This window comes from Oenanthe melanoleuca, chromosome 20 (assembly GCF_029582105.1).
Source record: "Oenanthe melanoleuca isolate GR-GAL-2019-014 chromosome 20, OMel1.0, whole genome shotgun sequence".
Classification (NCBI taxonomy): domain Eukaryota; kingdom Metazoa; phylum Chordata; class Aves; order Passeriformes; family Muscicapidae; genus Oenanthe; species Oenanthe melanoleuca.
Genome location: NC_079353.1, coordinates 9,460,451 through 9,483,773, shown reverse-complemented (window position 1 = coordinate 9,483,773; position 23,323 = coordinate 9,460,451). Strand labels below are relative to the sequence as shown.

The window sequence follows — 23,323 nt, the reverse complement described above, 5'->3', positions numbered from 1 at the left end:
GGTGAGTGCTAAGAAGCTGCTAGTGCAGGAGACACCCTCACTGTTTAAACCATCCTGGGCAAGGTCCCACAGGATGGCAGCTCCCTGTCTTTGGGATATTCAGGTTACAGTCATTTGCCATCCCCCAGAGGACATCAGTGTTCTGAAACCATTCACCAGGGTTCAGCCCCATTAGGAAAATGCTGCCAGCCTCCTCCTTGTTGTTTGGCATCTTCCCCACATCCCTCCCTTCCTCAGTCAGTAGTTATTTCCATGGGATTTTAGAATTTCCCAAGAGACATGTGCAGAGCCTCTCCAGAGCTCCAAGATCCTCCAACAAACAGCCCCAAAGACTTCTAAAAGTCACACATCCATGTGATCTTCCACACACATCAGTCTGGAGCTCACCCTCCCCCACACACAAAGTGGTTTGAACAACAAAAAGTCTCACAACTTGGGGAAAAATCCACAGCCTTATATGTTTGTTGGCCCTGCAGGAAGATCACATAAACCATGAAAGGGAAAAACAAGAGAGTTAGACAACAGAAGTGCTTAATGATATCACATCCTGTACATTGAGAATTCAATTTCTTCCCTTTCACTAGTGTCAGGAGTACTGTTCAAGACAGTTTTACTCCTAGTCACAGGCAGAGTCTGAGGGAACAGCCAGACCTACCTGCAGCCTGAGATTTACAATCCCTGGTCTAGAAGGAGCCCCAGCCTGTTGCTGTGTCCTGGAGGCCACATGCTGCCAGCTGTCCAGCCTTGCAGCATCCCACCCAGCAGGACAGTCAGTAACTCAGAATACTTTGAAGGAGAAAGGAGTTGAGATTTTGGCTCTTGGGAAGAGAAGGATGGAGATAAAAGCAAAGGTTCTGTCCAAAATGGATGGATTTTTCCAGCTGCTGGGCCATGCCTATCACACAGGTGATAGAAATTTCATACACTATATTCACAGCAAAGATGAAAGATTGGCCACAATTCATACTCTGGTTCTCAACAGCCTGCAAAAGCCACTGGACCAGCTGTGTGACTAGAGGGAAATAGAGATAACAGTGTTTTTAATATTTCTGGATAGTCAGATACTCCCCAAGAGCATTTCCCCACCCACAGCCACCACCAGGCCTGATTTTCTGCCACATCCCAAAGATCATTTGCATCCAACCACAGCATCCCCACAGCAGCTGGAGCTCACTCACTGCCACAGGGTGGGGGTCTCCGGCTGGTGTCTCTCCTAGATCCATCCCTGGATATGGCAAAGGGAAGAGGGGCTGCAGCCCCCAGGAGAAAGGAGGCTCAGCATCACTCCTTCTCAACTCTGCTGTACCTGAAACAGAGGCAGCTCCCCTGGACAGCCCTTGTGTGAGTGCTTCCCATGGTTTATCCCATGGGAATGGCAGGGAGCCTTCACAGCACCACACAGCAAACAGCCAGCCCCAGATGTCTGCTATTCCAAGCACGAGGTTTTAGCATGTTTCAGGCACACTGGAAAGCTTCTCCTGACATTTAGGGAGTGGTAAAAGGAGTGATCACTGCTGTGAACCCAGAGTGGGAGGGAGCAAACAGGGAAGAAGCAGGGAGAGATAAAATAATCTGCCTGAGGTCTGTTTGCACAGTGCCACGGGGAGCAGAACCATGAGCCATCATCTTTATCCCCAAAGCCATCACCCCTCATTAGCATTCACCCAGGTTCAAAGAAGAAAGGCAGCACAGGAGCACCAGAAACCTGTTCTGCCCAAACTGGCCATCAATTTAAACCTCAAGAGCTGAGAGCAGTGCTGAGGAAGACTTTACAGCTCAAGGAGAGCTGTAAAATAAAAATAACCACCTTGCTAGTGCAGTTATGCCAGGAGCCCCAGGACCTAATGGAACATATTCTCTGGGTACCTGTAAAACCCTTTAAATGGATCATCCTGTTCTGGTTTCCCCAGGACAACAGAAGAGAGCCCATAAGAGAGCCCATAAGAGAGCCCATGCTTCCTAGTCCATCCAGACTCTTCACACAGCAGCTGTGGAAAAGGGTACAGACACCTTCCCACTGACACAGCTCCTGGCTGGAAGGGAAATGCTGTCACCAGCGTGTTACAGAAAGGGAAATGAGGCACAAAGCAATTTTAAATAACTCACTCAAGGTCACAGGAAGCTTATAGCAAAGTCAGTAATTGAACTCAGGATTTGTGAGACCCTAGCCTTGTTATTTATCAGAAATCACCCTTTAATGGGTCACCTTTAGTCAGACACCCTCCTATTTCGCACTGCAACTGAATTATACTGACAGAGGGAATTATCATGAGTTTCCCTTACAGGCCAACATGCTTCAAGAGCTGTTTTGGAAATAAAATAGAACTTGCAGCATGCTCAGTGTGCTGGAACAGACAACTCCTCAGCACGGCAGAGAGCTGAACCACCAAAGTGATTACAAAGCTCCAGATCAAGCTGGGAAATAAAAAGCTGTTTTTCCTCCCAGTGAATCACTTTGTTTTGAAGGGTGGCCTCCAGTCCACAGTTGGAAGGGTGGTGAGTAAGAACTCACCATTTCACCTTGGTTCTGCACCTTCTTTCACAAATACCTCTGATGACACAGAATATTGCAGCCTTAGCTCCGAGCCAAAGCCTCTCCCTTTGCAGCAGGCCTCTCCTTGAACCTGATGTGCCACCAGTTTGTGTTGATGCAAAACAATAGAATGGACTTTATCCAGACTTTCACAGGCCACAGGCACAGTTCTTTCCTTTCATAAAGAAAACCTGTTCAAGCATAGCCCTCTCCATTCACAGAGACTGGACTGGAGCCTTCCCCAGCCTCAGGCACCCCTTACAGACAGGGCTGGTTGAAAGCATCTCCAGAACATCCAGCCTGGTTGCTCCTGGGAGCCTCCTGCTTTGGAGCCCAGTGCCTTCCTGGGCACTGCTCACCTCTCCAGAGCAACAGCAGAGCCACTGCAGCACCACTGCCCATCCCAAACCCAGCAAAGAGGAACAGCAAACCCAAACTCTCCTGATGCACAGATGTGGTTTGTAACACAACAGACCATCAAACCACATCTGTGCATATCTGCACTGCTCAGATCCTCTTCAGCTGATGACAAATAGTGGAAGTGTTGGGCAATAGGTTTGGAAAGGGACACACAGGATGGATTTTGCCTTTCATAAAGTGCAATGTGAGGGGCAGGAGTCAAAACTGTTAGTGTGGGGCTAGCCAAAAAGTTTATCCAGCATTTAAGCCAAAAAGTTTATGCAGCATTTAGGCATCCAGTGGCCTCATCCTTCTGAGTGTAAGCAATTTAATTTGTCACACTGATGTTGTATACATGTCCTGAGCAAATAGGTCAGTAAGAAGTAAGAGTGGGAAGGAAAGAATGAAGGAAAAGGATACAAGGGAATCTGGAAAACTCCATCTGCTCTGCAAGTTGGGAAGAATCTTACACTTACACATACTGATTGGGGAGACAGGAAAAGGGGAGCTAAGAGAGGCTTCACAGCTCCATGCTCAGGGCTACAGCCCCTGCCTGGGGACTGAGGGGCACTGGTGAGTGCCAGACCCCAGCCACCACCTTCCTAGGGAGCAGCAACCCTGCCAGCTTAACAGAAAGAGAAAAGGAAAAAAGAGAGAATTTCACCTCTTCCAAGACTCTGTTACAGAAAGAAACTCCACGTGCTACCAAGTTACACGCATAAAGGACAATCCTGTTTTGAAAAGCCTTTGTTTGGGGAATACTTTGCTTTGAGCTCTGCTGCAGATTTGCAGGTGAATGAAACTCTTGTGAAAAATTTACCTGTCAGGGTGAGGAAATGAAATCTCTTTTCCCCATCTGTTCTTCACTGGCAGAGCAGAGGCTCAGGTTGGAAGGGCTGTATGGGTGGGATAACCCTTTAAGGCTACTCACCAGAAGTCCTTGCTGTCCCTCCACACCATAACCCCACTGAGGAGCATGTCCAGGGCTGCAGCTTCACTCAGGGCACCCAGTTTTGTGAAAGCACTTCATGTTTTCCCCACCACAGGTCCTGTCTTTCCCAACACTGTCACATCAGGGTGAACCCCCCAGCCCTCTGCAGGAACCAGCTCAGCAGAAACACCTCCAGAGGGTTATTAGCAACAAGACCAAACTAGCAGCTGTGGGCCTGCAGATCCTTGGGTCCTAAACACAGGGCTGAAGAGGCGTGACATCAACTAAGTCAAAAATTTGCTTGCTTTGAAATCCTACTCCTGCTTATTTATATTACAGGAGCACCCAGAGGCCCCAGCCAAGCCCTACAGAGCTGGGGCTAGAGAAGTGCATTTGCACATGTAATGGCCATAGAATCACAAAATGGTTTGCATTGGAAGGGACCTTAAAGATCATCTTAGTCCAGCCCTGCTGCCGTGGGCAGGGACACCAGCCCTACAGCAGGTTGCACAAAGCCCCACATCTGAACAGAGAGCTCCTGCCCCACGGCCAGCCACAAGCAGCTCAGGGTTTTCACCGGAAATGACAACTCACAGACAGGTTGGAGGTGAGGAGGGCTGGGAAGTAAGCCAGCAGCCAGGCATCATGGACAGGAGTGTCCCTGGGGTTCTCTAGCTGAGCTCTGCCTCCAGCAGCCAAAACACTCTGGTGAAAACACTGCATACAGAGCTCTGCAACCCCACAAGGATGCAGAGAAGGCTGATAACCTAAACAGACAGCTCTGGGATTGATTCGCAGGAAGGATGAAATCAAGAGGCAAAAATAGCATTTCCAACACACCAGTGACATACCAAGCCCTTAATCCAAGGCACTATTTACAGGCCAAGAGCACTCCTTGCTGCTCTTACCTTCAGCTGCAAGGTCTGGGTCAGCAGCTGCCTTGGAGGAGCCTGTTTGAAGGTAACAGACAGCCCAGGGAACAGCCAAGCCTAGAAACTGGGATTTGCAGTAGAAGATGAATAATTAAAGGGACAACTGAGCACAACTCACTAGGCTTTGCTTCACGATTCAAGCACTGAACATGGAAAACTCAAAACATTTCCTCCCCAAATGCACTGAATGTCCATTTTGCTATTTCAAAGTCTTCTAATTTCTCCAGCAGCCAGATATGCACTTCCCAGATGCACTGCCAGGAATAGGGTCTTGTAAATAAAGTTTTACAAAAAAAGGAAGGTTAACAAACAACATATTTTTCCCATTACTTCAATACATCCTGCAAGCTCTGCAAGCTTGGTAAAGAAAGAGTCTATTTAAAAATCTAGGGTGGGGAAGAATTAGCTCACCAAAACCATAAACAGATTTGCTTTGCACTTTCAGGCCAAGAGAAAAACAAGACAGGCCATGCACGTATTGATGCACACAATGGCACAATCGTTTTAAAAACAAATGAACTGGGAGGGAGAGGACACCACAGGAGGGTGGGGGAAAAGGAGAAGCAGAGAGAAAGGGGCCAATTTCTGCAGCAGAGATCCTCTGTTTGGTTCTTAAAGCTCCCTCAGAAGATACTGAAAAGCCTCCAGGCCAACACAGGCCCATGAGCTTGCAGGGAGGATGGCACAGTGCTACAAGGCCACAATCTACCACTGAGTGCTGGCTCTTCAGTAATGAACGTCTTTTTCTGCAGATGGAACACAAAGGAATCCTTCTTATTTACCCAGACACCTTTCACATGAACCATCCACACCCAATATTGCTGTCTTTCCCTGGCAGATACCAAGGGATATAAAAATTAATGCCCTTCTCCCTGCTTTCCTTCCTAAGGGATCAACCCTGTTTACAAAGGCAGAGCAAAGCTACAAAGCTTCACCCTCTTCCTCCTGCAAAATTCTCTGTTTATAATAGCCAGACAAGCAGAGAGCCACAATGTTCACTGCATTTGCACAATTAGTGCCATGAGGTATTGAGGACCCACCTAGATGCAATTAATGGAGTGAACTTCAAGGAGGACAGCTCTCAGGGGGCTGAGGGTGCACGTGGATCCAGCACATAACATGCTTCAGCAGGGTGCCTTAGTTTATTCCTATTTAACAGGCTGCAGAACTGGAAGTGTGTCAGGAAAGCTGCAGCAAACAGCATCAGTCCAGTCACTGTACTCCCAATACTGATTATTAAATAAAGTTAGAAACAAGCAGTCACCAGATGTCGCACAAGCTGGGTAGAAAACACTCTAGGGTTTGAAAATCCCCATTTCCATGGGGACACTGTCATTTATCACACAGCCATGAACTGGGTGAACAAATTCCCCACCAGTCTGCTCACTAATGTTCAATCATGGAGCTTACTTTTTGTACAAATAAAATGGCTTGGCTCTGCTATGAGACCCAATTTCTTCTTCAAAAGCCTGGAAGGGTGTAATGGAAAACTGGAGTGCTATTTCCAAGCACACTTCTTCCACCCACAGCAGCCAAAGGGAAAAAGCATTGCTCTCCTGACCCCTCATCCACACCATGGGACAGATGGATATTTATTAAGTTATATGGAAATAAAGTAGATCAGCCTACAGATAGGGGAGTAAGCCAGGAGAAAAGTACAAACACACAGGCGTCTGAACTCTGTTTTGTTCAAGGAGTGATATCCAAAAGCAAAGAAAATAAGAATTGTCCCCTTCTCAGGGACACCTGGAAACATAAGCCAAGCTTGACCTGACCCCTGAGCAATCCCTGTTCTCAAGGCAATGGAGTCAGTCACTGCATGACCAGCTCCTTCAGCCATCAGGCTCAAACAGCCTGCACAGAGATCTGTCATACACTGGAATACACCACATTTCCCTGTCCAGGCTGCACAGGACACAAAGGTCCACATCACACACAGTGCCCGACGTGACAGCAGTGTCCTACCTGCACCAGGGACCACATCCTGAGCCTGTCGTTCTCCTGCCCCTCCTCTGTGCTCACCCACATCTTTAAAGTGCCTGCAGTTGCCTCAGCAGCACCAGGATTCAGGGCTGGAAGAGAAGACACGACACCAAAAATTACTGCACCCCTGAAGGAGAAGGCAGCCCTTGGTTAGCAGAAGCTAAAAGCAAAAATAAAACACTGATCAGTTTGAGATGTCCACCCTGCCATGCTCCCACAGAACATCCCCACTGAAAAACCCCAAACATCTATCTTTGGGGCTTTTTCTCCCCTCTCAATTAGCAAAAACATTATTTATGAGAAGTTAACCAAGTTTGCTGAATTAGTCATCAAGCTCTCAACCCAGTGAAAGCAATCCCCCAGCTGCAGTGTGCTGGAAACCAGTGACACTGCTGCCCAGATCTCTGTGGACTTGGTCCATTACAGGGCTGGAAACCTCAACTGGCCAGAACATATTTAGAGCAGCAGCCACAGCACCCTGACTGCCACTGCCACAGCAGCAGCTAAATATAACACGCAGCTCTGCAAGTAGCCTTCTTTTCTCCCCTTCATTTCCCCCCACTGCCATCCAATCCCTGCTCCCTCACTGCTGGAGAAGAGCCAGCTCCACTTATTTCCAAATTTCTAAACTTTACTGTCTAAAGAGATAACCAGCCAAGTGGATTTCTGGGATTAAGTTCAGACCAGGATGAAAACAGCATATTGAAAAACAAAGAGTCACCCTGGAAAAAGGTGAGCCAGAGCTTGTAACAAGGATGAAACCCAGGAAAATTAGGTTGTAATTGCCCAAGTAAAGGAAAATTTAAACTTGTTTGTTGCTCCTGCCTGAGCAGTGATAGATCCTCTCCCAGCAGCATGTCCCATGCCCAAAGGCAGGAAGATTGGAACTATGAGATCTTTAAGATCCCTTCCAACCCAAACCATTCTGTGATTCTATGATTCTGTGAAGTGTCCCTGTGCTTCAGCCAGCTCCAGTCCCTAAAGTTCCCTGCCAGAGCCCCACTGCTCTGCTTCTCAGGTTGGATCCTGCTGACCACATGCTTTGCATACAACTGTTGAGTTTCTTGGATTAAATAAGTGGCACAGAGAGATTTCACCAAATACCTGGCACAGATACATTACAAACACTGGAAAGGGCCCATCCAAAATCCTGCAGACAAGAAATTTCCACTCTGGCTGTAATTTCACAGACCAAACTCAGCAGGATTTAAAAAGAAAAGAGAATAATAATAATTAAAAAAAAAAAAAAGCAAAGCAATTGGACAAGGGTAGAAGGACACACAGGTTTTCCCTCACTAAGCACTCAGGTGTCCCAACACTCCCTGTTGCAGAGCCATACTTGGAGAAAGCTTTCCCCAGACCTGCAGTGCTGGCTGCTCTATGTTATTTGTTATAATTATTTGCTGTGTATTAGTCTCACAACTTAATTCACAGGAAAAGCAAAGCAAGCCCAGAACTGGGGAGGTGGTGGGGGAAATCAGGAGGCCTAAGTCTGGCAAATCACAAGACTTGAGAGAATGAGAAAAAATGCTTTAAATGCCTCCTAGACACCACAGCTTTTTCTTTTTTCCTCGCTTTTCTTTTTTTCCTCCCTTAAAATGAAGGGAAGGCTTACCCCTAACCAATTAGGTTTCAGCACACTTGGAAAGATCCCAGCACTGAATGCCGAGACCTTGACATAACAGGTGACAAACTTTGCTATGCCAGAAAAAATTTAACATATAATAAGAAACAAATACTAGACTGCTGATGGAGTGGGTTTTTATTCCAACAATTTGTGTAAATGTCCTACATGGACTTGCACAACCCCAGCACCTCCCAAACAGAGCGATAACAGCAGCCCCACTGCTTATCTGCCATTCCTTCTCCTGTAACAGTGCTGCTCCTCTCCCATTGCCATGGTACATTTAATATCCTTCACACACTCCTTTAGGGATTCAGCATATGCCTAAGACTTCAACAAACAAGATTTTGCATTCCTTGGAGTACCTAAATTAAAGAGTGACCTCGATCACAGCAGCCAGAACAGCTTCGCAATTCTAGAAATTAAAGGTGGCTTAAATAGAAACTGAAACTGGAGGCAGAGATAAATCTGAGTCTCCCAAAACCCTGTTCTGAAATATGGAGTAAAGCCCCTGCAAATTTGGCACCATGAGCCATGATTACCCTGGCAGCTCCTCCTTGAATTCCCTGGAATTGCTGCTTCAAGAAGAATAACACAGAGAGAGCTGGGGCGAGGGGGCAGGGCTGGGCTTTCCTCGGAGCAGGACGTGCAAACAGCTCGGCTGCTTATCACTGAAACTGGAACAGCAACAAGGACAACCAAGGCATGCGTTTTTCCCTAATTTCCTTCAGATATTAAAATCCCAGCATCCAAAAGCCAAGATACACCGAGGTCCTTCTGTCTCAGTTATTTGCAGTGTCTGCCAGAACCACAGCCATGATTCCCATCCCACTGCCGTCCTTACAGCTCCCCAAGGCTTGACTGAGCAGCTCAAAATCTGCAAACAGTTCCAGAATGGAGAATATCTTCCTCAAATAGCAAATTCAACACACACAGTGAGCCATCTTACTGTACCTGGAGGTTTAACACTGCAGTGTCTGAACCAGCTGAACCAGTGGGCTCATAAAAGGGGAGAGAGAAACTCCAGCCCCCCAGCAGCACCCCTGTGTGAGATCACTGAAGGACTGAGCATTTCAAAATCAAATCCACTGCAAAGGCTCAAAAACAGATATTATTCTGTTTTCCTTTTTCCTGACAACCCCACCTCAGATATTATTTTTTTTTTTTTTGACAGCCGTTAGCTCTCTTTTGGGATCTTAACAGATCTTCTTGCTCTCTTTTGGGATATTTTTTTTTATGTGGCTGAAAAGGGAACTAGGCTGTCCCAGAATAAAGCCTCTTTGCAGAGCAAAGCCTGGTTCAACCTGAGACTCACACAAGCAGACACAGCAGCCCCAAGCCTACCTCTATCCTGACAGAGGTTGGGCTGAGGAAGAACAAAACAACACAGAAAAAGACAAAAACAATTCCCCTGCCCACCAGTCTCCAAAGGGGATGCTTTGAGGGATGTTTCAGCTTTTCTTGCTGCTCTCCTTTCTAGAAAATAGCTGAGCCATGAAGGCACTTTGCAAGACCCCAGCTTTGACAGAGATAGGCACCTTCCTCCTTCCTGACATGTCCACAAGGACCTGAAGGAAACTTCTCAGACATCCGAGACCTTCTGATGCTGCCCAGCAGAGACTCTCTGGTCCTGCAGCCTCTGCTACTTGTGGAACACTGATTTCAAAAAGTAACCATTCCCAAGGTACAATTAAAGGACTGACAAGTTACCATTCAAGATCTCTATTATTATGTTTAGTCACTTCAATTTTTTTAAGTGCCTGAAAATTTTAAGCCACAGAACATAATTTCTCTTATTTTAGACCAAAACCAATCCTTTCCAGCCTCACCACTCCAGGCCAGGAGGGAAGGGAGCACAGGACAGCAGTGAGACAACTCCCATTGCAGGGAATAAACTCCATCTTCCTCATTCAACAGTGGCCATCAAGAAATATCAGAAAGGTACTGTCAAGCTGTTTCAACCTCCAGCAACTGATGTTCCACAAGCTCTTCAGCCCATCAAATCCTGTTGTTACTTTCAGGGAAAGTACTGCCCTAATTTTGCCCAATATTTAATCAGAACTTTTTTTCTCTACAATTTTAGGACGGTGACCTCTTGCTCTTCCCGCTGTGTACAGAGAGCAACCACCCCTTCCCTTTTGGGCACCTGAAGAAATATTTCCTGCCTTGCTCTTCTCCTATCTAGAGCCAAATATTTCAGCTTTGTTCAGACCAGGGATTTCTAGACTTTCAGTCAATCGCCTTACAACTCTTTGGATCTCCTCCAGCCAAACTCTTCTCCTCTCTCCTGCCAGAACCACATAAGGACACTTTCCCCCATCCTTCTGCACTATACCACTCCTGATGCTGATGTTTATTTTCAGCTGAGTTTTATGCCCAATCTCCAAGAATTTACAAGCAGATCATGGTCCAATCCATGTCTACTGGAATATTTTTTTCCATTGCAAAGTAAAGGAATTATGGAATATTCCCATGATGTTTAAAATTCCTACTGCAGAGTTTTAAAAATTTCAAATCCTATTCAGGTTGTGTTATAAACAACCAAATAGGTATATACAGCATGAAACATTAAAAGTCAGCAAATGATAGTCAGCTTCTCATCTAAGAAAACCAAACAACACTCCCACTCCTCTCATTTTTATCTCAGTGCCCCAAGGATGTTCTGAGGACCACAGGGGACACAAAGACACATTTATCTATTATTTGAGATCAGTAATCATCACTTTGTTCCATGTTTTATTCAAGGCTCTGATCATCCATGTGATTATCCAGTTCAAGGAAGCAGAAGAGCACTAGTTTCCCTTTCATCCAAAAAATCTCAGGCCTACAGCAGGATGTGGAAGCTGCAGTTCCATTCCTGCACTGCCCGGAGGTTTTGGCATCTTTAGCTTCAGCTCCTGCTGTAAGCTGGGATATTCTGGGATGGGGCTTTCCACACCAAATACCATATTTAAACTATCAATAAATTCAATAACATGGCTGAACAGTTCCTCTGCCCTTATCTCCAGCCTCTTCCAGTTGCAGTTACTGGTGCCAGTCACACAGAGTTTTGTGGGAGCAAGGAGATAACAAAAGCAAAAATAAGTTTTTTTCCAACAAAAATTCCCTTTGACAGGCAGCCCTGCCATTAACTCGGGGATAAAAAAAGGCTGGGAGCCAGCAGTGACAATGCCATTATAATACAAATTATTAATACAAGGGACCTCATTGCTCTCAGCTTCCACATGCGGCTTGCCAAAAGACAAAGGTTCCTATTTTTGAGGGGTGCACAGACCTTGAAAATGCCACAGTTAGCAAAGAAAAAACCACACTGTCTTTACACTGTCCATAATATCCAAGGTGACTTGTCATTTAAACTGTCAGCTTGAAATCTAATAATTTTTAAAAATGAATACAATATTATGCATTACAGGCTGCAAACACTGCCAAATTCCTCTGACAGTTTTTACAGGATTATAATCACATTCCTCTTTTAATGTTTCATTCTCATGCTCCTGTGCCAGAGAGATGGGAAGGAGAGTAAATGGCTACTCAAGAACAATGTATAATGATCCAAACCAAAACTGGAAATGGAGTACAGTGCCGTGTTCCCCCTCCTTGGAGGCAGGATGCTCAGCAGCCAGAACACTTTCAGACACTAGCGTGATTTTAAAGCAAAGTTTCCCATGAAAAATCCCTTTATTAAAGGAAAAGCACAGATAATTGTGAGGCTAACATGTGGGAGAACATGCTTTATGTTTCTGCCATTGAGAAATACCAGGGCCTTGTAGAGAGCAGACACAGCTCAACTCAGCAGTGGGACACAAAGGGACCATCAGTGGGACCCTGAGCAGAGACAAGAGCTGAGTCCTGTCCCACAGGCTGCACATCCTCCATCACTACCCCATCCACTGCTCAGAAACCCTCCTGCCTCCTCTTCTCCTTCAATCCTCCTATTTCAATGGGCCAGATGAACAGACCCATCTCCTGAGTTTGCTCTCCACACCACGAACGGGGCCAGCCTGAGCAAATGCCAGCTGGGTCCCAATCGCAGCTCCTGCAGGGACCTGGCTGGGGCTCAGCCTGGGGACAGCTACACAAAACAAGGATTCTGGCATTTCTTAGCTGAACCTAAATGTCTTTTTTTTTTTTTTTCTCCCCCAAAAAATGCCTGGAGCATAACAGTGCTTGTTTGTACAAAGAGGACAGACAAAATTGTCTAGAAATGGAAGCAAAACCTGATTCACCCAAATTAATGGGCAAATTTTACAACATGAACACATGAAAAATGTTGGTTTTTTTCTGCCTGCAAGGTCCTTTTTTTTCTTTATTTCTTTTTTTTTTAGGACAGCGTTCCCTTTACAAAAACATTCTTCTGAAAGCACTTCTCCCGTGAAGCTCCCCTCCAACAGCTCCTGTTACAAATCTGTGATAAAAGATGTATTCAGCAGGGTTTGGCACACAAATTGCACCCAAACGGGCACTGCCAAAGCCTCGCAATTTTATCACAAGCTCCAAAATACTTGGAGAAGGAAAAAAATGCCCTTGCAGGGAGCATCAACATAAGAGAAGCTTCATCTCCGGGGGTCATGAGGACTTCAGATTTATCAGGATGGGGAAAAAAAGGTATGTGTCTAGACACAATTCTGGAGAAAATCTCTCAAGTAGGAGGACAAAGTGATCCTGATTTTCAAGGACTGATGGCCAAGCAGAAGGAATCATTGATGAATTATCACTTGGTTTGATCCATCCTCAGGATTTTGCACTGTCCCACTGGTGACAGCTTTTTGGGGGAAACTTCTCAGACTTCTCCAAGAGCTTCTGGACCAACAGAAAGCTGTCCAAAGTTATCCCTTAGCATCAGATCAGCCATCTCACAGACCTCCACCTTAGGCTTGCAAGAGAAATACAAATTGAAATAAATCCCCCTAGTGACTCAATGTCCATCCAAACCTGGGGGGGACACAGAGTTCCTGATGGGGGCACAGAGCAGAGGCTCTGCTGCTGCTGTGGAAGGGTGGCAGAGCCCAAACACGGGTGTGTAACACCTTCAGGACATGCAAACACACACACACAACCCAAGCACAGCTCTCCTGTCCTGCTGCTCCTCCCTTCGTGCCAAAAGAACCCGCAGCCAAACCGGACCCAGCATCCACCACACAGGGGAAAAGAAGCATCTCAGCAATTAATAGACTTTAGCTGGGATCTCCCAGGAGACAGTATTAAAATGAAGAGGGAAGAAACAAATAAATAGAGGAGAAAAGAACCAACCTAGCAGTGTCTGCCATGCCAGCTTCTGAAGCCAAAAGTCAAGCCCAGGACCCCATGGCACTGTTTCCAGTCTGGGATACTGGGAAACAACCAGGCTAATGCCACTCTCTGCCCAAGAATTCCCATTTTCCAGCTTTTCTCCACAACCACAAAGCTCTGGAGGTTTTGTTTCCCTTTAAGAAGTGGAGATTTTCACTGAAGTCTCTGGTTCTGAGTGCTGGGCTGTAATCCAAGAGCCCCAAGAGGCAGACATCAGGAGGCAGCGATGGGCTGCAGGCACTGGCCACCAGCCGAACCCTTTTCCAACCAGCTCAGCTGGGGTCTGGGTTTGGAAATCCACACTGCTGCATTCAGTAGTTCCCAAAATGCAGAGTTTAACCCCAAAATTGCATCGTGAAGCAGCAAGCACAACTCTCTTAACACACCATAAATACATCACACTGTACCACACTCACCAAGTCCAGCTCTAAATCTGGTTCACACATAAGACACAGAAAACAGAAATATTCTCCCTGATTTCAGTGCAATATTCTCAAGCTGATCCAGAGAACCTACAAAGTCACTAAGCTATAATTAGAGGTTTATTATAAAAGGCGTCTGGGATGCCTGTCAGCACTGAAGGACACTCTGTATTTAAGGTACCCCTAACATACACAGTGGCAGTGGGCCATTTTTTGAGATTTCATTAAACAAAAAAAGCCAACTTGTTTACTCACCTCAAATGACTTTTCTCAGTCTCTGCTTTGTATTTTTTTTCCAGTCTCTAACTTGATTAATGCCACTTTAAAAAGGCAAAAGGCAAAAGCCATCAGTAAAGGTGGTCTAAAACATACATTTTTATTCATAACTCATGAGATGACTGCCAGCTAAATCTTGTTTCTCACAAAAAAAAAAAACAAAAAACAAAAATTAACTGGGTGGGGAATGTGCATATTCACTCACTGGTTATTGCAGGGTTGTTGACATTAGCTTTTCTTAAAAAAACCAGCAAGTGTAGAGAGGAAATGAAACAATGTGATATTCTTTGAGAGGGTCTCTAACATTAGGAAAACATGCAAAGAAAATCCCATAGTGATCCACTTGCAGACCTTCCCACAGTGCACCAAGCTCGAATTGAAAAAATAACAAATTCTGTTTCAAAGCACTTACGCTGGCCTGGCTTTCTCTTTTTTTTTTTTTTTTTTTTTTTTTTTTTTTTTTTTTTTTTTAATAATATATCACAATAATACCATACACCAGCATATCCTGAGGCTTTGGGAGAGAGGACCCAAGTGGCACACACCAGAGATGCTCTGTGGGAGCTGCTCTCCCTCCTGGCTGTCACAGCACAGGTGGCTCTGGGCAGGTGTCATTCCCCACACTGAAAACAGGGAGCACATGGCATCACCAGCTCCATGCCAGAGTGAGCATTTTGCATTAATTAAAAGGTGGCTCCATCACACACTCCAGGATTTCTCACCACTGCAGCACAGTGTGGACTCACCTCTTGTATGCTTAGAATTTCAGCAGATCATCCCTGCCCTTTAAGTGAAAGATTTTAAGCCTACAAGCACCAAGCTCTGTCACAACTTCATAAATATTCCTAAAATTGAGTCCAAACTGGAATGAAGAAGCATGTCTGAAGTGATGCATCACCTGTGCTCTGCTGTTGGAAAATAAGCCCTGAGGGTGAGGTGGCCATGGCCATGAGGGGAAAAACATCATTAGGAGATAAAATCATCTCTGCTAATCCTGACTGTGAATTCAGGTGCATAATTAGAGCAGCTGCCAGGTACAGCTCTGCAGAGGTGACCTTTCCTGGTGCTGTCTGGATGTGACATGTGGAAGAATCAAGGCTGAGAGAAGATTTCTCCCTCCTCAAAACACCACCCACCTTTGGGGCAGAACCAGCAAAAAAAAAAAAAAAAAGCAGGAGAGGGAGCAAAGCAGAGCAGGGCTGTAGATCCCCATGCCAAGAGGGTGTGCAGCTCCTGGATGCTCTGAAATCACCCCCTCCCAAACACCAATTTCCATCTCTCCTTTCAAAGCACAAGAATAAAATATTTGGGAGCTGGGAGGATACACAGTAAACATATTTCACTATTAATGGTCTCCAGTGGACTTGTTTTTGCATTTTGCAGCAAAGCACAAATGCAATGGCATGTTTTCCTCTTCTGGTAGACTATTTACTGTTAAACACCTACATAAAATTATGGATATTTGAGTTACAATTCTATTTCTCTTCCCAAAAAAGCAGGTGAAACTGAGCTAGTTGGTTGCAAAATTAGCAATACTTTCTTGCTAATTCAGTTCCAAGAGCCTCCCTCACCTCTTTTTTCTAATCACATGCAGAACAGCTACACTGCATATACCATTTTTCGCTACATTGAGCTTGACGAAAATTTAAGACTTCCTCCCCACCCCATCTTCTTTTTAATGGGAGATGTGATTATTGAAATTAATTTGGAAAACAGTCAGCATTCACCAATCAGCTCAGCAGTCTGGGTTTTCTTCATCTGCTGGTTACATGCTAATTATTGTACTGGTGAGATTATTTCCCATTCACATTTGGAATTTACAACACAGTAGGGAATTGATTAAATTAGAAGAAAAATACAAAAAAAAAATAGAGAAAGAAATCAATGACATTTTACATTCAACATATTTTTTTGGGTTTTTTTCCCATTTTGTTCCTAGCCTCATGGCTACAATGTGCTGACAAACTGAGCCCCAGCAGAGCAGATGAGCAAGGCAGAGTTTCCCAGCATTAGGACCTTCCTTATGGAAACCCTTCTTCAGAGATACTCAGCAGAGAGATCCCTAATTTCACTACTGCATCTCAAATACTATTTACCATCTCATTTCACCTGGACAGACACAACAATATTGTCAACAGCAGGGCTTTGAGCACACAAGGGATGTAGTGTTTGCCTTGCAGTGCTGTTTATTTGTGGTTACCCCTCAAAGCAAGGGCTGCTCTCACCCCCAACCCTCTCTGTTCCAACCATCCCCTTGAAAACTACAATCAAAACAAACAAACAAACAAAAAAAAAAAAAAAAAAAAAAAAAAAAAAAAAAAAAAAAAAAAAAAAAAAAAAAAAAACAAAAAAAAAAACAAAAAAAACAAAAAAAACCCAAAAAAAAAACAAAACAAAAAATAAACAAAAAAAAAAAAAAAACAACCCCCACAAACAATCAAAACCTATCCCAGGTGCCAGAGAAGATCAAAGTAGGAGCACAAAGGCTTTAAAATTCCTTTAAACACCCCAATCCCATGCTTGCCACAAACTGCTCGACACCCACAAGCTGCTCTGAGACCTACCCTGAAGGTAATGAGAAAAGCAACACTAAAGGGAAACACACAGGTGACTCCACAGCAGAAAATAAGATTGCAAAAACACACCTAAAGAACTGACAAGGAAAGAGAAAAATGCCAGGAAAATCAGGAGAGAACACAGTAGCAAAAGGAGGTTGGAAAAGTGTTAGGAGCAGGTGGACACAGTGACTGTTCATAGGACAGGGGTTTTGTAAAATTAACCTCCCAGGACACCAGCTCCAAAGATACCTCCCCCACAGCACCTTCATTTCTAGTGCTCTAATAAGCACTACTGTGTTCCCAGGGCCAAATTTCCAACCTTCAGAAATTCTGCTGGCACATGGCAGAGCAACCACGGCTCAGCACAAGCTGGCAGAGCAGGACAGCACCACACCACCAAGGCAGTGAGAACAACAGAGGGAAAATAACTAAAAACAAAGGACCTGCAGCAGTTGGTACATCATCCTCAGGCTCTGTCTCTCGTGCCTGTAGAGCAACATGGAGATGCCAGACACTGGAACAGGGAGAGCTGGCTGCCATTTAAAACATCTGCTGCTCTTCCCAGTGCATGCAGGGCTGGGGGAGCAAAGCCCAACAGGTGGCTCATGGTCTAAATGAAATATTCACATCATTTGCTTTCTCACAGCCCAGACCACAGCCTGCCCCCCCTGTGGCAGCACAGCTGAGGGTGTCTGTACTTGGATTTTTGGGTTTAAGTCAGCTCTGCCTCTATAAAACAGAGACACACCCTTTCTCTTAAATGTTTTCTGATGTGGAAATGATTCCTAGCAAAGGAAGAAAAGCAGGATACATTTTAGAAGGGGAGCCTGCTTTTACATCCTGTTTAACAAATCAAAGCTCAACACAACACACAGCAGGCTCGCACAGCTCCAGCACAGGTGTCGTCTGTCTCTAAGGGCCCCCCCACACCCAGGAAACAATAGAAGAGCCAATTCACCTTTAATGCAAAGGGTAAACAAACATGTGTCTTAGTCCGGCTGTGAAAAATGGCATCACATCCAACCCTTCAAGGTCTCCAAAGCCACCTACTCAGGGTGCTGGTTGAGAGGTGACCACCTCTGCAAGGCTGACCAGAGCCTGCAGGCTCTAAGAGAAAGCCCAGTGCTTTCTGTCATTGGAAGCTGGAATGATCCTTGTCTTCAGTGCCCCAAGGCAGGACCTGGAGCCACCAGGAAGGTCTCCAGCCACTGCAGCCTGCCCTGTACAAGCACGAGGAGCCAGGAGTACATTTGGATCCTTCACGCAGAGACCCAAGATTTCAGTTCATTAAATATGCTACACATCAAACAGCACCCAAGACAACCCCATCTCAAATATCCTCTCACACAAAGTACACTCCAAGTACTCCAACACAGCCCCTTGCTACTCCTACACTGAGGACATCTGGAGATGAAGAGCTGTAAGATCAAGAATCCAAGATTTCAAGCCTCATTTTGGTCCTCTTAACTAAACTCTTTTATTTTTACCATTTTAAGAGCAGACCAGAAGTTTCAATCCCTCTTTAAAGACAGATAACCAACTGATCCCTGATTATTTGGGGAAGACAGGAGCTCCACCAGACAGCAAGGCACAAGCTTTTGGCAGTAACTGTACTCTCCATCTGTGGGATAAGCCAAGCATTGGATTTACTTTCCAAAAGGACACCAGCAATACCACAGCTGAGGCTTTAGACAGGAAAGCAAGACACCAATATGGCCATTTTGTTGAGCTTTGCTGTATTCTGGGAGTTTTGTTTTTAAATTCATTGCAGCGGCTGGCCCACCACTGACCTGAAACTCTTTTGGAGAGCAAAAAATATCCCCACAGCTGAGAAGCACCTGGATGTAAAGAAAAAAGTGTCCCACCTTCATATTCACAGCACTGCAATTGTAGAGCAGAAGCCCACAGAAGATGCACAGACTTCCAGATGGAGAGAGGGACAGGACTGATTGCATACAATTATTGTGTGTCCCTACACCACTGGAAAAAATGAACTGAATGTGTTTAGGAAGAAACAAAGCAATGAAAAATAAAATGACTACCTATTCAAGTGTTTGTGCAACACTGGCATGACACCTTAGAAAAATAAATATTTGCTTGACCTATTTCAAAATGAGAAGTTTTTTTAAGTCCTATGAAAACCTCTTTATTTACTAAGGCATGAGAGCAGAGCATTTGCAAGCATTCTGCACACCAAGCCATGCTCCAGGAGCAACTAACTCCCTTCTTATCCTTCCCAGAGGAGCAAACTTATGTCTTTACACTGTAGGACAAAACCAGCCTGAAAACAACATCAAGACACTTCTTCAGGAGAAGAAGAGTTATACACTGACACAAATAGCAAAGAACCACCTTGCCTCCCCAGAAGCCTCTCTCTACTGATCCATCTGCCTGTTGCTCTGTGAATTTTTGAGTGCTCACACTTTAAATCTGTGCCACCCAGGCTCTTTATTGAGGAGCCAGAGCTCACTCCCCACCCTATTCCTGACATGGCTCTCAAGCATCTCTGTATTAAAAGAAAAGAAAAAACAAACAAACAAAACAAAACCAAAAGCTGTTCCCCTTCCCCCCAAGCAGCCCAGCAGCAAAGCAGGCAGGGAAGTCCCATCACCCAGAATTTTCTGAGCATTACTGGGCAGGAGTGTTTGGGTGGAGCTATAATGGAAAGTTTTGCAACCTCTACACCATGTTATTTTATTTCATTTTTTTTCCCCAAGCAAGTGCTAAAACACATGAGGGACCTGGCTGGAACAGCAAGAGCAGCACTTGCCTGCAGTAGAAGGAACCTTATAGATGCCATGACTGCAACTGGACACGCAGTTTAGAAGGCTCAGTCTCCAATTTTTCTATTTCTAATTTAAAAAAAGCAGGAATAAGGAGTGAAGAACACACAGATAAAAGAGGGTCCAGTTACATGTCCCCTTATTGTGCCTGTAGAACAAGGAGAGGGCACCCTCTCAGTGTCCCTCTTAATGAGGAGGGGGAAGAGAAACCACAAAGCCTTTGAAGCCCATGAGAGTGTCCTCCACCTGGAGATGAGCCACGGCTGCTATGGCTGTGACTGCTCTGGTGACAACCCAGCCCTGGGCTCTGCTGTTGTGCCGTGTGTCATCACCAGCCCCTGAGCTCCACCACAGTCTGCCCCAATCAGGCCTGCTCGCTCCATTTGCATTTTAAGCATTGTTATTTAGAACATTTGTCAAGAGGAAAAGAAAAGAAAAGAAAAGAAAAAACAAAAAAACCAAAAAAAAAAAAAAAAAAAAAAAACCAAAAAAAAAAAAAAAAAAAGAGAGAGAGAGAGAAAGCAAACAAACAAACAAAGGAGGGGAGAAGTACAATACTTTTTCCTTTGTAATTAGAAGCATCAGCCGCTTCTCCTTAACAAAGCAGAAGGGCCATCACAGCTGCCAGAGGGAGAGAGGCTGCTGACCTTCAGCACAAAGACCATCAGGCACCAGCAAGCAGAATCTTCTCCAAAATAGCCTCTGTAGCAGGACTAGACTCATTCCACCTGGAGCAGGTGTTTGAGTTACTAACATAATCCTCCAGATCTCCTATATAGTTAATGCAAAGAGATAAATAAAAATAGATATAAAAAAGATATAGTTAATGCAAGGAGAAATCACCCTGCTCATCACTCATGACTCTGTGTCTGCATGGGGCAAATCACCCTCAGGATGAGCAAGGTGGGGGGAACCTGGACCTGGCTCTGGGCTTCTGCTCTCCCAACAAAATCCTTCTATTCCAGGGTGACCCTAGCCCCCTGCAAGAATTAGGGCAACAATAATTTACACTAGCTGTGAGCAAACCAAGGACCTCTCCATGGGATGAGACTCCCTAGTGCATTTTACATGCAAATCAGGTGGAAAAGACAGAAAGGAATAATAATATCAGATGATGGGAAGCAAGAGACCCACTGCAGCAAAGTGGGCAGCAACAAGCCAGCCCTTGGGGCCTAACTTGCACAAACTGGGGGGCTGAGCAGGATGGGGTGAGATTGCTCCTACCTTCTGCCTGTTGTTTGCACAGATTTCTACAGACTCCCAGTCATCTGTCCCCATTCCCAACAGTTTTTAGGGGGAGCTGATGCCCTGTCTGCTATCAGCCCAGTCCCTGGAAGGGATGAATGTGAAAAGGTCTTGGAGAGCTCTTCACAGCCCAGACACTATCCCACATTCAGGAATAGCAAGAGATGCCCATGTGTGACAGCCTCACACAAAGCAGTGGGATCCTGGTGCCAGTCCTGTGGGACCAAGACACAGCTGTGCCCTGCAGACAACTCAGCCTCAGACCTGTCCCATCACACAGACAGAGAAAAGCTGCACAAGGGATGGACACAGGTCAGTGTCCCAGGGCTGGACTGCAAACCCAAATTGGATAATTCCAGGAGCTGTAAGAGGAGCTGTTTTTACATAGTAACACCATAGTAACCAAAGCAGAGGGAAAAGCTCGTATACACAAGGGGACAGCGTTTTCGGAGAGGAGGAGCAGGAGGTCTAAAAAGAAGGAAAACCCTGCAGAGCAAGGAAACATATTTATCTCAACGAGAACTGGAGTCATGGTGCTGTTTAAATCTCCCCACACTGACAACCCAGATGGCTCTCACTACCAGCCTGGCTCACCTGCTCCAGGCTGCCAGCACCACCTGCATCCACCCCTGCACCTCCCCAGTGAAAGCCAGCAGTCCCCATGGGGCTGTTTTCACTTGGCTTTACAACAAGGAATTTATTGATAGGGATGTGCTCCCACAAGCGACTTCAGGGCTTCAAGTTACTACAGCTTTTCTACAGTAGCAAGAATTGCGGAGGCTGAGCCCTGTCAGAAAAACCTATGCTAAACCCCAACCCATCTATAATATAATTAACACCAGCTACAGATTAGGCTGTATCTGAAGCAAATAGATCCAACAGCCTCCTCTTTCCCTCCTCCAAAGGTGGTTCAGGACTGTGAACTGTGTGGGCATCTGTGTGATGTGAGTTACTGGGATGCACTAAGAGGAAACAATAAACAGACGGGAACAGTCTGCTCCCTCTTCGCAGCTACGTTCTAAAATACATCAAGGTCACAGACCCAACCTAGTTAATAGAAATTATCATTAAATTGCTGTTTTCTTTAATGGTAAATAAAATGCATCTGAGCATCTGGGTGTGTTTCCCTTCCTCCTCGTCTCTTAAAGAGAGATTAGTTTAGAATAAGCTGTTCAAGATAATGAAGTACACTTCTGGCCTCCTATCCATGGAGAAGTGTTCCTAAGGACACTGGGATCCTTGTTTGGAGACTGCGGCCAGAGTAGGTGGTCAGGCAGAAAAGCAGGGAAACCCTCCCTGTTTAACTGGAGACACCCAACAGCACTGGGCAGAGAGAAAGCCCATGGCTGGGCAGAGTTCATGCCTTTAGTGGGCAGAAATAGGAAAAATCAGATCAAGAAAGGCTTGTATACAAGCTTTTCAAGGTATATCACATGGCCTGACAAGTCTCATCACCAACCTCTCCCCCAAAAGTTTCCCATCACATAATCAGAATGGCAGAAAACTCTTTGAAAACCCATATTGTCTGAGATTGGAGGGTGCACACAGTGTGCCCCGAGCAGCAGGACGGGGCCGCTTCTCACACAGGCCAGCTTGTCAAGCCAATGTGACATCCGAGCAGCACACACCCAGCCTGCACCTCGGACACACATCCCAAGCACAGGGACATCCCTGCTCTCCAAATCCCCCTCTCGCAGCGGAGAGGCCTCGGTCTGCTGGCACCTAGCCACTCGCCCGGCTGCACCGCAGGAACTCTGGCCGGGAGCTGGCACAGCCCCGGCAGGACTTTAGCCCGGCAGTGTGAGGTTAAACCACTATCCCAGCCAGGCACGAAAAGCGCCGAACGGGAAATCTGGGGTTTAGTCCGAGCTCCGCCGCAGGTTTCCTGTGCGGCCTCGGGCTCCTCACTCAGCAGCCACTCAGTTTTCCTACCTGTGAGAACGGGGAGATGCCGTCTGCTCACATCCCGGTTTGTCCCAAGCACTGGCACTTTAAACATGGCACTGCCGCAACACCAAGAGCTCCAAAAATCCCCGCTGTGACCGACCCTCCAAGCCCCCAGCTGCGACACGAGAGGGGTGTGCTGCCGTGCTGCCCATGGAGCGAGCAACCAGTGAGGGGCAGAAAAAAAGCACTTTTCTTCCTCTAAAAACCCAGACTAAAAGAAAAACAACCCAGAGCACCCCGGGCGAGAGGGGTCCCGAGCCGCTGCCTGCAGCCGGGTGCTCAGGCGAAGCTCGTAGAGCGGCAGGACCCGGTTTTTAACTGGATTTATGTCCGTGTAAATCGCTGGCGAGCGCAGGGTAGGGCTGGGCTGGGCTGAGCAGGGCTGGGCACACCGGGGTGGC

General features: G+C 45.9%; 1 protein-coding gene across 5 annotated transcripts in view; it reads right to left on the bottom strand.

Moving 5' to 3' along the window:
- ZHX3 (zinc fingers and homeoboxes 3) overlaps positions 1–23,323 on the bottom strand; it is a 47,100-nt gene that overhangs the window by 23,456 nt on the left and 321 nt on the right. For 2 of the 5 annotated variants that reach the window (XM_056507235.1, XM_056507240.1), the window contains exon 2: positions 6,761–6,867. The exons of 1 other annotated variant lie outside the window; for it this stretch is intronic. The gene's annotated coding sequence lies outside the window, so the exon portion shown is untranslated. Of the gene's footprint in view, positions 1–6,760; positions 6,868–22,907; positions 23,067–23,323 lie in introns of all 5 variants that reach the window. 2 more of the 5 variants (XM_056507236.1, XM_056507239.1) reach the window with 2 other exon arrangements.